The sequence below is a fragment of the Lygodium microphyllum genome, chromosome 25 (genome assembly GCF_053477565.2).
Source record: "Lygodium microphyllum isolate KBCC chromosome 25, Lygodium_microphyllum_v1.1.10, whole genome shotgun sequence".
In the NCBI taxonomy this organism is placed as follows: domain Eukaryota; kingdom Viridiplantae; phylum Streptophyta; class Polypodiopsida; order Schizaeales; family Lygodiaceae; genus Lygodium; species Lygodium microphyllum.
The window spans coordinates 30,151,962-30,167,918 of NC_141159.1; the positions used below are offsets into that span (position 1 = coordinate 30,151,962).

Consider the following 15,957-nt stretch of genomic DNA (forward strand, 5'->3'; position numbering starts at 1 on the left):
TTTGCCAACAAGACCCAATCTTATTGTGTATGGTTTTCAATTAGCTTGAGAGTACAATGCATGATTAATATTAACTTCAAATTACCATTTGCTGAAAATCCGCAATCGCCTGATCAATGATCTCAGATTGAAACTCGCCAAATTGTCATATGTGTTCTATAGACAATCGACGTTTTCGTCTAATTGCCAACTTGCATTGAAAGCAAGGACATGGGACACGCTGATTAAGATATGTCTCGCGGTCTTGAACAATAAGACCTTCTTCGTTTTCCATCTTATCTACATTACAACAAACGAGGCTTAAATGGATAGCTTTATGGAGATGTACGTCAAGTTGCAAGTTGACCATAAATCTTGCATTGTATATAGTAGTTGAGAGATTTTCTGATGTTATATCTCGGCCTTGTATCATGCTCAAGGATTTGTTTGTCCCAGTAGATAATTATTTGTTATATCTCGGCTTTGAGTATAAGTAATCCATTTTAAAATTAATATGCGCCATCTATGAAATTTAATAACTATAGTAATAAAATTTATTTCAATCAATTCTACTCATAGTCATAAAACCTGAGAGAAAATATCCTATACTCAATTTAAGGGTTTCTTCTTCTATAACAATACTTTTGGGTTCATTTTGATGAAGTACCGTAATGACCATTAGCTAGGGTATCATTTTCTTTTAGTCCTTCCGTTGACTAGTTGGCATGATTTCTAATTTGGTATGCCTATAAAGTTAATACAAAAACAATGAATTATGCATATCACAATTAGATCCCCTACTTGGACATTATGAAGGAATTGACCATTTTTAAGCCATCTTAAAGAGTCACCAATGTACGTGGCCCATGGCAAAGCACATTGCATATCATTATCGATAAGTCTATTATCTTAAATTTCCTTCCCCTCCCTCTCCCTCTCCCTCTCTTTCTCTCTTACTCTCTCGTTTCCTCTCCTAAACAAGCAAAAAAGAAAGTGATTTAAACATTAAACAAGCAAAAGGGAGAGGGAGAGGGAGAATGCACTCTCCCTCTCTTTCTCTTTCTCTTTCTCTTTCTCTCCCTCTCTCATTTCCTTCCCCTCCCTCTCTTTCTCTTTCTCTCCCTGTCTATCTCTCTTTCTCTCTCATTTCCTAAACAAGCAAAAAATAAAGTGATTTAAACATTAAACAAACAAAAGGGAGAGGGAGAGAGACAATGCACTCTCCCTCTTTTTCTTTCTCTCCCTCTCTCATTTCCTTCCCCTCCCTCTCCCTCTCCCTCTCTTTCTCTCCCTCTCTTTCTCTCTCATTTCCTCTCCTAAACAAGCAAAAAAGAAAGTGATTTAAACATTAAACAAGCAAAAGGGAGAGGGAGAGAGAGAATGCACTCTCCCTCCCTCCCCCTCTCTTTCTCTTTCTCTCCCTCTCTCATTTCCTCCTCCTCCCTCTCCCTCTCCCTCTCCCTCTCCCTCTCCCTCTCCCTCTCCCTCTCTTTCTCTCTTACTCTCTCATTTCCTCTCCTAAACAAGCAAAAAACAAAGTGATTTAAACATTAAACAAGCAAAAGGGAGAGGGAGAGAGAGAATGCACTCTCCCTCTCTTTCTCTTTCTCTTTCTCTCCCTTTCTCTCTCCCTCTCCCTCTCCCTCTCCCTCTCCCTCTCTTTCTCTCCCTCTCTCTCCCTCTCCCTCTCCTTCTCTTTCATTTCCTCTCCTAAACAAGCAAAAGAGAGTGCTTTAAACCTTGAACAAGCAAAAGAAAGAGAGAGGGAGACTCACCAATGAGATATGGCGAGCGTGGGGCGGCTTCTCTTTGCAATGAAGGCTCCTCCTCTCCTTCGCGAACAATGGCGGCGGCGGCAGCAAGTCTCTTTCCTCTTCTTCTCTCACAAAACCTTCGCTCTCTCCCTCGCTCTCGCTCTCAAAACTCGAAGCAAAAGAAATGAAAACCGCGCTCGGGTTTCAGCCGCATTTTTTCCGTGCGGCGTTGCTATTTGCGTAGTGACGCATATAGCGACGCTATTAGCGACGCCGCTATCCGCCGTCGCTAATGGCCCAAATCCTTGTAGTGATTCTAGTATCCCTATCATTTTCTTGAAACTGTTGAGTATTTAATGAAGTGTCTCTTGTCCCAAAATTTAGCATGTGATTCACTATTCTCACTCATTTTCATTCAATGTCTTCTTTTGCTTTGTTTTCTATTTCAATGGAAACTAAACATTTTGGCATCTCTTCTCTTCTATCAATAATTTAGATATAAATAACCAAAGGTGGATTCCACTAAGGCGAGGCTAGGCCGGGGGAGGGGAGGGGGGCTGGCACAACACATATGCTAGAAAAGGGCCAACACAATGCAAGGCAGAGTCCATTGTTGTGTTTGAAAAGGCCTTATCACATTATGCTAGTCTCATTAGCACTCCATGTCTTTATAAATTGGTCTCTAAATATTTGTTCTGATTTTTTTTCAGCATCCATGGAGCTTTTGAGCCATTTCAAACATAAAGGTCAATTGATAGTACCAATTTTGACATTTTGGGTGGAGAATTGGAAAAATTTGATGGTGCTTTTGCATCCATAATGGCCCAAAACCCTTGCACACAATCAAAAAATGCTTGAAATGGACACTAGGAAGCCAATATATGAAGAACTAAAGAAGGCACCTAGGAGAACTTGCACATGCAAGGGGCATGTTATGTGGGTCTAGTTGGGCCGCCGAGGGGGGGGGGGCTTGCATTATGTGGCTCCTCTCAAGTTCCCTTTTAATTTCTTCATATATTGGCTTTTGGATGTCTATTTTGGGTATGTTTAATGCTAAATGGGGGTTTTGTGCCATTCTGAATGCAATGGCACCATCGATTTTACCCGATACTTCAGCCAAAATGTCAACCTAAGAGGGCTAGCACAATAGGAGAGGGGACCCCACCAATTTAAATGGGTCCCCCACCCCCTCTACACCTCCCCCCAAGAAGTTTGATAAAAGAAGCCATGTTATGAGACAAGCCCTCCAAATGAGAGCTTATATAGTATTGACATTAGATATGCATGCAATTAGGTCTATAATTTGTGGAACCCGAGACCTACTAGGTAAATGTCTTCTCCTGATATGGGGGGGCTCACAAAAATAGAGTCAGATATACATGCATAGTTACTTGACGGTGTTGAGATATTTGAAAGTGGAATGAGAAGGTGAGAAAGAACTCAAGTAAAACTAAAGAAAAATGGAAGTACATTGAAAAATACTTATTTATTCGTGAAAGATGGGTGCGCTTTTATAGGCATACAAAAAGATGGATTAGGGTTTCCTAAAGAGATAAGGTTTGGTGGCTAAAATGCATTCACATAGTGTAGTGGGTATAGGGAGACTCTCTCTTTATTGATGCATACAACCACAGGATAAATCAAATTAAACTAGGTAGTGTGACCCTTGTGTAAGTATTTCAAATACCTATCTTGTGTTTGTGATTTTAGTACTCCCCCTTCAAACTCATAATGTACACAACTTTGTGCATGGCCATCTTTTGCAATAGCTTGGCCACCACATGACTTACTAGGGACATGCCCATCTTTAAGCAACTTAGAGGCACATTGGCTTGTCTATACTGAAGATGATCAAAGGCATTCTTTGCTTGATCACTTGTGGCTCAGAGGTTTAAATGGTTTAGGGGACTTGGGCTTTAGACAGTATAACTTTAGCAAAGGCTTATATAAGTAGAATTTACAAGGGTTTCATGACATGACTTGAGAGAATCACAAAAGAGAATGCACACTTTCTAAAGCAATCCTTCATAATTTAAAACATCAAAAGGATCCTTTTTAGGTCTCTTCTTCTTCTTCTTCTTCTTGTTCTTCTTAAACGTCATGCATGCATAATGCTCCATGCTTTTCTTCTTCAACTTCTGCTTCTTCCTTGTCTTCTTTAACTTTATGTTCACTTTCTTGGGCAATCTTCATGAGAAATACTTTTTGAGCTCGCTTCATGTGAAAAAAATGTTTTTCTTTATGACCAGGCTTGTGACGAAAGTCACATACATGGGGTTCATTCTTATGAATGATTTTATTATTTCCTTTGTATTTTCATCTAGTGTACAACGGCCTCATGTTTTGGAGTAGTGTTGTTGATCTCTTATCTAAATTTCAATCTCTTCTCCTCTTCAAGCAGAGATGCCTCTATTTCCACTAGTTTTGGAGAAGGCATATTGATAAGAGTGGTGACCACATGGTCATACTCTCTAGGCAAAGATTTGAGTAAGACATTGATAGAAATGTCTTCTTCCACTTTAAGTTCAATCTCTGCAAGTTGACTTTAAGCCTTGCATGTGATTCAAATGAGATGTAAGAGAAGACTATGATGCCATTTCTAAATGAAAGAATGCAATCAGCAACCCAAAGTTAGAACTCTTGGATTGAGATCCAAACAACTTGTTGAGTTGGTCCCAAGTGTCTTGGTAGAGTCATGTCCATCCACATGATGAATGTAAGTATCGTCCATATCCAATTTAATGATGGCTTGGGCCTTGTCATCTCCCACTTCCCATGTAGCTACTTGGGCTACCTCCCAAGGTCTCTTCTCCTTTCCTTTTTCAATACTTCATAGGCCTTTCTTCGTAAGAATCAATTTGATTCTTGTTTGCGGGTTTCTACCAAGTATGAAATGCATAACCTTTGAACTCGATAGATCCATTTTGACCATTGGAGGCCATGTTTGTAGGTTTGAGCAGAGAAAATAGAATGTTTACAATGCATTTATCTTGATACTAGTAATAATGTCACTATGTTTAGAAACACTGAGTGGCAACAATGTCATTATGTTTAGAAACATTGAGTGACCATATGATAAGACATATAATGTTATTGATCTACAAGCGATTCACAGTAGCAATAGGGCGGCTGTTGACACCAATAGATATAGGTAATAACATGTTGGAATCTTGATAGAGAGTATACTTTGATAGACAACCACGATGACATGATCACCATAAATAAGCTTGAAGGTCACCATAGTTGGTCAGCATATTGTGAGTAACATTGGATGATCAGTAGACATAGTTTTGCCTCTTTTAATGCTCTGAGCAATCAACACAGTAGGTGTAGGCTTCAGCTGGATTCCATGTACAAATTCAAGAGCTGAGTTGTGGTACAACAACAAGGACTGTCCACTTGACTCAGGGAGGCAGAAAGAAGCTTCAGATCGGATCTGTCTTGCAGACAAATGAGCAGGCCAAGATAAAGCAACTCATTGAAGATAGAAGTAAGCAATAATGGCACCTTAATCCAGCATGCTGCAGCAACTGAATGGCATGACATTTAGAACTTAGATGGCGCTTGTTCAGCAGTAGCTGTAACAGCAGATCACGACAGTAGCAGACGTAACAGCGCCGGACTGATAGCGGGAGCACCAGGTGTGATCTGATAGTGACAATAGTAAGAGCGTGACTGATGGCAGGAGCTACATCAGACGTGATCTGACAGTAGTTCACGATAATACGAGGTGCCTGGATGGTTCACGGCAGCATATCACAGCTGATGGGAATGAAATTCAGTAGTAACTTTGAGAGGGAGCAGCAGCTTCATTGTATTAAATGGCGCCTACTTCAACGTGATTTTAGCAGCCACAATCTGTCAAGAATAGTATGGACAGTAAGAGGTGTCCACAGTAGATGACTCTAGCTAAGCTAGCTTCAGCAACCCAAGAGGAGAGAAGCTGCCATTGTTGGAGCTTCAGTTTGGGCTCCAAAGGCCTTCATAGATCCTTTGCTCCATTGCTCTAAGATACCATGTTGAGATATTTGAATGTGGAATGAGAGGAGGGTGAGAGAAAGAACTCAAGTACAACTGCAGCAGAATAGAAGTACAATGGAAACGACTTGTTTGTTCATGCAAGATGGATGGCAGCCCTTTTATAGGCATACACCAAGATGGATTATTGCATTCACATAGTGCACTGGATGTAGGGAGACTCTCCCTTTATTGATGGATACAACCGCAGGAGAAATGAAACTAAAGTAGGCAATGTGACCCTTGTGTAAGTCTATCAAATACATATCATGTGTTTGTGATCATAACATACGGATGGCAGCATTAATCTCCAACAGATGGGTTGTACACATGATAGCATCGATTAAATGTTTAGGACATTACAAGGGATCCATGTCAATATGATACTAAAATGATACCTATGGTTTGACATGCTTACACAAAAAATTGTTGTGCAATTATAAGAAATAACCAATCTCCAGCCCTTTGCATATGGATCAAAGGAGACAACTTTAACTGTATTAATGAGCTCAATATAAGCTTTCAAGTTATGTTTCTAAAGTCTACAATTAACAAGCTAATGATAAGCTTCCAACATATGTTTCTAAAGTCTACCATTACACCACAAGTAGCTCTCTTATAGTAAGCAATGATCACCTCTAAGAGGGTTGAAGATTTTGAGATGCATTCTTAATACCATCATGTCAATAGCCAAACAAGATTCGCTAAATTATTTGAAAGACACCAAGCATGCATCCAACAAGGGATTTGAGATGCATTCTTAATACCATCATGTCAATAGCCAAACAAGATTCACTTAATTATTTGAAAGACACCAAGCATAAGTCCAACAAGGGATTTGACATCAACGATGCCTCAAGTGCATGGAGACACAAATGTCAAAGCAAAGAAAGTGCAAAATATAGAATATGTGATAGTGTCACATAAGTTTTTCCAAGACTAGGAGATTCTATTTCTAAAGGTACAAGAGGCACTAGGCACTCGTAAAGACCATTTGCATATGGTAATTAGTCATGCAAATCAATGATGAGATGCAAAAGATATTTCACCCTCAAGAGAGGGAAGTGTATCTCGAAAACAGAAATTCAAGCCTGGCCACATTTGAGAAACTATAAGATATATGATGTGCTAATATCAACAATATCAAGGTAGACTCACTTATGGCCAAACTAGTAAATGTTGATAAGATGGACCATGAATTTTAATAGCCAAATTGTTAGAAGCTAAGAAGGATGATGTTGGGGAGGACTTACTATGTGTACTTCAATTAGATTCACACAACACACAAGAGTGCACTTGAGGGGAAGTACATATATGAAATGAGTATAAAAAATAGTAGGGCTAGAGGGAAGCAACAAAAATTAAGCCAATGCATTAGCACTTCAACAATTGATGAGGTTAATATTTTGGTAGAAAAAGCTGAAAGTCAACAATTGCTTATACCTTAGGAGAAAGTTTATGCTTTGGGATGAGATAAAGATGAATGAAGATGAACTTGGGTGCAGCACAAGTGTTCAACATAATACCCAAGACTTGTGAAATTTATTCGTTTGATAAATGGGGCTAGAGTTATTTAATTAAACCGAGAACCCCAGGAAGATAGTACCATCGAAAGTACCATTTTGGAGCTATGAAGGTTCTAATGCTTTGTCATCCTTCAAACTTTGAATTGTCACACATGGTTTCACACATATGATTCTTGGAAGCTTTCTCATGTTTTACAAATACATTTATACAATAATTTTCCAAATTGGGCACCTAAATGGTGTGAAATGTGTCATCTTACTATTCAAAATATGGATGTAGCTAGAAGAGACTAAAAGGTAAATAGTATTAAAAGGATTGTCCATGTCATTTCATACAAATATTTGCAACCAAATGAAACCATTGTTTAAGGGATGATAAGACGTAAAAGTATCCATAGAAATAAAAAGGGGCATTAGAGGGTCTCAAAGCATATGTAGATGAGATCACTTTGAACATAAGTTCTAAAATATTGTCTCGATAGTGATTTCTTTATGGTACTTTTTTGTTAGATAGAGACATGGCACAATACAATTGGAACTTGACAAGAGAGAAGATCAAATGGATTTAGTATGTGTCTCCTATACTACACCTATAAAGATAGTGCAATAAGCTTATAAATGTTCAAGGATCCTCTCCTTTCAACATAAAGTAAAATAATCATCCTTTCAACATGGCATCATCATAAAATAATCATCTTCATATTACAAATATTTATTGTTTCTAGTTTCTTGTCTATGTATGAGACAAGTCAAAATATTGAGATTGGTGGAATAACATGTTTTTAAAGTTGCGAGAAAGAATACATATTATAGACAAAAAGAGTATTTACAAGTTATTTGATGTTTGATCATCCATTGTTGGTCTTGACAATTGGACCAAAAATGTCAACCAAAATCACACTGTATCGAATTAAGTGGATCTACACATGTTGTTTTATGTGCTCTCCAATCTTGGATGGCTTGTAGCCACTCACCTTGCAAAGAATCCTCACTATGGCATCTCTATAAAGATGTGACTCTAAGATCAAGCTCATCTATCGAAACAACAAAAAAGAAGGTAGATGGGGCAATGAAAATTCACCATATAAAAGAAGTTGATGTGGATGATCAATTTTGATGGTCACTCCTCTTTGTGGCTTCATACTTCTTAATTCCACATCCCTCACCTACAAGAAATCAGTCTCTCCATAGCTTTTTTGTCCAAGATGAAGTGATGCCATTCTCTCTCTCTCTCTCTCTCTCTCTCTCTCTCTCTCTCTCTCTCTCTCTCTCTCTCTCTCTTCACTCTCTTTGCTAATATATATCTCTCTCTTCCCGTCTATCACTCTCAATATTCACAAAAAGCAATGGGATTGAAGCAAGCAAGGTGAATGAGCTCACAAATGAACAGAGCAACAACGACCATTTTCTCTCTATCATGAGCTCACAAGGAATGCATAGAGAAGGTAAGAGTAAGAGATGGATAAGCAACATTCAAGTTTTCATCAATCACTACAATGATTTCAGTTATTTTTTTCCATCTTAAATATACTTGGATTTTTTAAAATTGTCACCCTCTTGTTCTTAGCACCATGCTTGGACATTTTGGACACTCATAACCTTCAAGTTTTTTGGCATGTTGGCATGTCTCATTTGATTCTACTAGCTCACATACATATAGTCCCTTTATATATGTAAAATGTTAAACTATATTTTTCTTTAGAGTGAGCTTGACACTTAAGAATGATTTTGGAATAAATGTTAGGGGTTTCTAGGCATTAACTTTAATTCCACAATTAATCTTCAAGTACTTGATGTCCATGTGTTTTTGGACTTTTTGCATTTTGAGATGGGCTTTCACTCTGGCTTCAATTTCTATTGCCTAGATACAATCAATATACTATAGGGTAGTCACATTTTGATTTTGTCCTTTCCATGCCCATCTCTTTTAAGTTTTTTCTCTCATTATTTCTCAATTGACTTTCTATTGTAGGCAACCTCTTTTTACTTTTTTTGCTCATCGCTTTATCATTTTACTCTTTGTTGTAGTAGCTTACCTTGAAAAGGGTTAACAACTATAATTCTTTTTACAGTAAGTGGAAATAATATCTCATTTTAATGTGGAACCATATGTGTCTCTTTGATTACACAAATGCACACACCCTTCAATCCCGCCCCGCCCCGCCCCACCCCGCCCCGCCCCGCCCCGCCCCGCACCCCCCCCCCCCCCCCCCCCCCCCCCGCGCCCCAACATGGAGTAAGCAAACATATTTTTCCATTCACATTGTGTGTGTGTGTGTGTGTGTGTGTGTGTGTGTGTGTGTGTGTGTGTGTGTGTGTGTGTGTGTGTGTGTGTGTGTGTGTGTGTGTGTGTGTGTGTGTGTGTGTGTGTGTGTGTGTGTGTGTGTGTGTGTGTGTGTGTGTGTGTGTGTGTGTGTGTGTGTGTGTGTGTGTGTGTGTGTGTGTGTGTGTGTGTGTGTGTGTGCGTGCGGTGCGCACGCGTGTGCGTGTTCATTTGCCTTTAAATTCACAAGCTTACAAAACTAATCTTATTTTTAATGCATTATGCACGTGTGAAATTTCCAAACATCTCCACAAATTGTAAGATGCAGTTTTTTGAGGCAAATCTTTTGAGCCTAACATTTGATATTTATCTTAGCAATATTTGCCGATCTTTTGGAAAATAGAACTATAATTCCTCTACATGTAAAAAGACATCAAAAAGATAAATAATGAATTGATTGAAGTTTTGGATTTCTCCTTTCAATAAGACTTAAATGCATGAGTATAGACATACTTACATTAACATTGTTGGTAGCATCTTTCTTACAATTATGTCTACCCTAGCACAAAGATACAAGTATATTTTGAATATCATGATTCGTATATAAAGAAGGTTTCATGTGTACATTCGTATAAACATATACACATCTCACAAGACATATTTATACACACAATCACTTGCTAAGTTGATTTCCTACTTTATATCCATACACAAAACAATTGTGCATATATAAATGCTAAAAGCATATGAGAGATATTGATCCTCCATCACTTTTCTTATGGTTCTTATTAATATTATGTCTAGATTAGAGTTTTAAAAAAGCATTAGGTTATGTATATACTAAAAATAGAAGTGATATTCAAAGCATATATTCACCCTCAACATATGAAAATCCATACCAACCTAACTCATAGAGTAAATGCTTAAAAGCTCATACAAACTATATATTACTTAATTTAAACTTATGAAATAAATTTCAAAAGGTCCTACTACTTGTTAACATATGTGATTGAACATCATTTTAATCGACAAGTCTTTGTGTTTAATTTAGTTAGATATTTTCTCAAACCCTACCCCAAGGTATTAGTTGTTGGTCAGAGTATAGGTTCTGCACAAAATTAACTAAGGTGTTCATATGTCACTTAGGATTTCTAGTAAGTTCTAAGAATGTTATGTTATTGATATGGTGATTCACTTTTATCCATTACGAAATTATTTCCTCACCTTAACTAAGTCTTTGGACCTTGATCTACTCTCATGTTTGCATGCCGTTATGAGAACATCGCCTTATTTCTTAAATCATCTCACAATAGTGAACACAAAGATCCTAAATCTTGAATAGTAAATAATACGACAAATATATTTTATGGACATTCAAAAAATATCCCCATATCAAAATAGTACATAATACCACAAATATCTTTCATGGACATGCAATAAATATCCCTTATCAAACATAGCTCCATTTGAAAAATATTCTAAGATTGCAATTATACTCCATCTCCATGTTTTTTCCTTTCTCAAAAAAGAAGTATCAAACTGATAAACATGCCAAAGCATCTATCCATGCTCACAATGATTACCATGCATGAAAATTGGAAATTAAGGAATGACAAGTTGTTTGGGAGGATGAATTGTCCTTTGCTACCTAGAGATAGGTGATGCAGGTTGAATGCTAAAATCTTGTTAGCGTTGAGGGGTCTTAAGAGGTCTAGAAAGTCTTTTGAAGGTTTTTTGGAAAGATTTGTCCAAGACTTAAGCTAACTGCTTGCCAACTGCCTAATTTTACTGAGAGGCCTTGGTTGTGCATTGACCCAATCTAATAAAAACATCAATGCCCTTAAGAACCTACCAGAGCAACTAAGTGCTACAAGGGATTAGACACAAACTCACCTATGCATAAAGGCCAATTAGATCAAGAGTCAAGAGGGACAATTTAGATAGATCCCAACTACAGAGTTACCTTAGGTACTCTAGCTAAAAAGAGGAAAAATAGAAAAGGAACACTAAGAGACAAGACCACAAGCAAATTCCATTACATATCTAGAAGAGAAAAAGCCTCACCCCAAGCTAATAGACAAGAAAATCTAGAGTTACACTACCTAACCAATGCATATAGGGAGACAATGAATGAAATATTTGCAAATATGGCAACAAAAAGAAGTCTAGGTAGGAATCTATTGCAACAATTGGCTAACTCCACATGAGCACATGTGGTTTGATGCCCTTAGAAAGGAAACATTGATAGAAAAAATCCAATGAATCCTAGACTTGCTATGGGGAGGACTATGAAGAAGTGGAGGGTATTGGACCATCACACATAGACCTTACTCCTTATCAAGTAGATGCTTGGCATAATGGCAACGAAGCTACTACTCTTGCTATTTTAATCTCAACCAAATTAGAAAGGAAACATGTTCAAGGGCCAATCTAACATTCCCATTGTCAATCGACAAGTATAGAGTAAGTAATGACCCATACAATTTTGTCAGACAAGTATAGAGCAAAAAATATAGGTGATGCACAAGTATAGACCAGGAGATGACCCATAAAAGTTTATCAAACAGTTTGAGTAAGTCTACAAGGCTAATAATCTCCAAGACAATGATAAAAGAGCACAATCCTTCGAGCTATGCTTGGGAGAGAAAGACACAACTTGGTTCACTAGTCTTGATGATGTTAAGAAGAACAATTTCAGTGTGCTTAAAGAAATATTCATAAAAATTTTATATGGATCCAAGAATGTAGATAATCTCATAGAAAATCTCATGAAGGTGAGCTAACACTACAAGGATATGAACCTATAGCGACGGGCATTAGCGACGATAAATAGCGACACAAATAGCGATGGTACCCAGAAAAAATGCGGGCTGAAACTCGAGCACGTCATTTTTTGCGCATTCACGAAACAGAGAGTGAGAGGGAGAGCCAACATCTTGCTGAGAGGGAGAGAAAGAAATCTTCTCACGGCCGCCGCCACCGTTTGCGAAGAAGAGGAGAGGAGTAGGTGTACGGAGGGCGAAGAGGAGCCGCCGTCGCGAAGAGGAGCCGCCAAACCCTTCTTCAAGTCTTTATGGTGAGTGCATTGTCCATTCTTGCTTTGCTTTTGTGTTTTCTCTCTCTCTCTCTTACTTGTTTTTTGTATAATTTGTGTATGTTGAGAGAGAGAGAGGAAATGAGAGAGAAAGAGAGGGAGAGGGAGGGAGAGGAAATGAGAGAGGGAGAGGGAGAGGGAGGAAATGGGAGAGGGAGGGAGAGAGAAAGAGAGGGAGAGGGGGAGGGAGAGGGGGAGGGAGAGAAAATGAGAGAGGGAGAGAGAGTTTTCTATCTCTCTTTTGCTTGTTTTTGTTATATAAATTTGTGTGTATTGAGAGAGGGAGAGGAAATGAGAGAGAAAGAGAGGGAGAGGGAGAGGGAGAGGGAGGGAGAGAGAAAGAGAGAGGGAGGGAGAGGAAATGAGAGAGGGAGAGGGAGAAAGAAAAAGAAATGAGAGAGGGAGAGGAGAGAGAAAAAATGAGAGAAGGAGAGGAGAGAGAAAAAGAGAGAAAAATCATTAAACCTAATAGGGAAAGAGAGAAAGAGAGGGTGAGGGTGAGGGAGGGAGAGGAAATGAGAGAGGGAGGGGAAAGAGAGAAAGAGAGGGTGAGGGTGAGTGAGGGAGAGGAGAGAGAAAAAAATGAGAGAGGGGGAGGAGAGAGAAAAATCATTGAACCTAATAGGGAAAGAGAGAAAGAGAGGGTGAGGGTGAGGGAGGGTGAGGAAATGAGAGAGGGAGAGAAAGAGAGAAAAGGAAATGAGAGAGGGAGAGGAGGGAGAAAAAGAGAGAAAAATCATTGAACCTAATAGGGAAAGAGAGAAAGAGAAGGTGAGGGCGAGGGAGGGAGAGGAAATGAGAGAGGGAGAGAAAGAGAGAAAAGGAAATAAGACCTTACAATAAGCTCATCCTAGGCTTATAGGGGTTAGGCCGATCCTCAACAAACCTAAGGGATATATGGCTAGAGAACCCTAGCACACTTGCGCCTCCTAGCATAATGTTCTTCCTACAAAGAGACCTCTCATATATGGGGCTTGTCCTAGCCTCCACCATGCTCGAACTATCCCCTTGCGGAAGGGATCTAGCCACTAACCTTGGGGAGGCTTAGTGTGTAACCAAATATCCACCTATAAGGGCACAAGAACTTTTGTAGAAGTATACAACGAAGGCAATCAGCCTATCAGTTAGAAAAACATTCATTTTTCATAATGTAAATCCAAAAATAACTTTGGATATTCCATAAAAATCAATCTCTTCTTAAAAAGACAAATACAAAAAACTAAAACAGCATCATTCTAATGCTTCGCAAAAACTAAAACAGCATCACCACAAGATCTCTTAGGAAACTCATATTCAACTATCAAATTTAATTAAAAAATATAATATAAAATCACTTGCAAGGAATGATAATCTTTTATCAGTAACCCTCTTTCATCCTTAGAATAGTCTTAGGAACAAATTTCTACTCTAACAAGCATATATTTGAGCATAATAACTATTTTAAGGTTTCTTCTATGAGTAGTAGTAGTATATATGCAACCATCAAGCTACATATCATGCTTTGGTATCTGTGGAGATCCCAATCTCATGCCCTCATAGAGATTGTAGTGTGCAATAGTGTGGAGAGAAGGTGGGTGAGTTGTAAATGGTAAAGGGGAATTTGTAGTCGTGGTTGTGGTCGTGGTCGTGGTCGTGGTCATAGTCATAGTCGTAGTCAATTTGCGCTTGTGTTCTCCACGGTGTGTTGGCTATGGGTGTCAAATGCTCTAGTCAGATCTCTCTCTCTTTCTCCTCTCTCTTCCTCAATCTTCCCTCTTTCTCTCTTCCTATACTCTCCCTAAATCCTTCTCTCTCCCCCTATCTCTTTTCTCTCTCTATCTCTCTTTCTATTTCTACCTCTCTCACTTCTCTCCTCTTCTTCTCTAACTTTACTCTCTCCCTAAATCTTGTCTCTCTTTTCATCTCTATATAAGTAGTCGTGGTCGTGGTCGTGGTCATGGTCATAGTTGTAGTCGTAATCGTGGTTGTGGTCATGGTCGTCGTAGTCGTGGTCGTGGTCTGGTCGTGGTCGTCGTGGTCGTAGTCATAGTCATAGTCATAGTCGTGGTTGTGGTTGTGGTTGTGGTAGTCGCAGTCGTGGTCATGGTTGTGGTCATGGTCGTGGTCGTGGTCGTAGTCGTGGTCGTGGCCGTGGTCGTGGTTATAGTCGTAGTCGTAGTCGTGGTCATGGTCTTCATTGTAGTCATAGCCGTGATCGTTAAAGAAAATGAGAGAGGGGGAGGAAGAGAAAAAAGAAGAAGGAACGAGAGAGAGGGAGAGGAAATACATACAACATAATAAAGAAAGAGAAAAAGAGAGAGAGATTGAAGGAGAGGATAATAATTTAAGAAAGAAAAAAAGAATGATAATAAAAATAAATTGTTTGTCATAACGTAGACAAAATGAAAAACAATGAAGGTCTTTTGTTTTGCTTGCTTTTCTTTTTTGCAATATCCTTTGTACTGACAATCATGTTTCTAACAGTTAGTATTTTGTTTTCTTTGCAGCACTCCAATACAAATCGCGATCCGACCGGCCTTGAGACTCGATATGCAGAGAGGCACGGTCTCACTGCATTGATCGACCGATTGTATAGACGTGGCGGCCCTGTAAGTCACTCATCTTTCTTGTTCGTAGTTACCATGTTTAATTAGAATGCATTATTGTATGGTGGACTGATGAGTTGTTGTTTCTTTTTTTGCAGAGTTCGTTCGATGCTCCTTTGCAGTCGGACGAGCTTTCGGACAGCGAGGATATGTAGCTCGCCCTTAGATCCCTGGAGCTCACACACCCTTCTTTTTTGGTCACCTTATCTATGTAGACATTTTCTATGTAGTAGTGATATCTTGTCATGATTGTACTAGTCACTTTCATTATGCGATTATGTATTTATTTCGTATATCAATGCTATGATTTCAATATATATATATATTTTTGTTTACACGAGTATTGTACATAGTGCAGAAACTATTTTGTATGGCCCAAATAAAGCACACAGTACTATATGTGGCAAGGCAGCTTGTTGCCCTACCACAAATTTTTTTTTGCCTGTTACTGTCACTATTAGCGTCACAAATTTACATGCATGCATTGTTATTTGCATCACAAAGCGTCGTTATCAGCGTCGGTATCAGTTGATAATGACACTAATACTGACTGTTCTATGGCGTCGCCAATAACGAAGCTATTTGCGATGATGGGGGCAAATTTTGTTATTTACATTTTCATTGCTTTTAACGTCGGTATAAGGCCTATATCTTGTAGTGAAGGAAATCTAATACTATATCACTTGTGTTTGTATTCTTTACATGAGAATCCCCCAAACTTGAACAACCCAATGAGAAG

The 15,957-nt window shown here is 38.7% G+C and overlaps 1 long non-coding RNA gene across 1 annotated transcript; it reads left to right on the top strand.

The window, feature by feature from the left end:
- Window positions 1-8,374: 8,374 nt before the first annotated feature.
- On the top strand, window positions 8,375-15,472 carry LOC148014031 (uncharacterized). Its single transcript, XR_015688763.1, has 4 exons — window positions 8,375-8,721; window positions 12,347-12,615; window positions 15,120-15,221; window positions 15,317-15,472. It is a non-coding gene; the product is annotated as an uncharacterized LOC148014031 (long non-coding RNA).
- The last annotated feature ends 485 nt before the right edge of the window (window positions 15,473-15,957 follow it).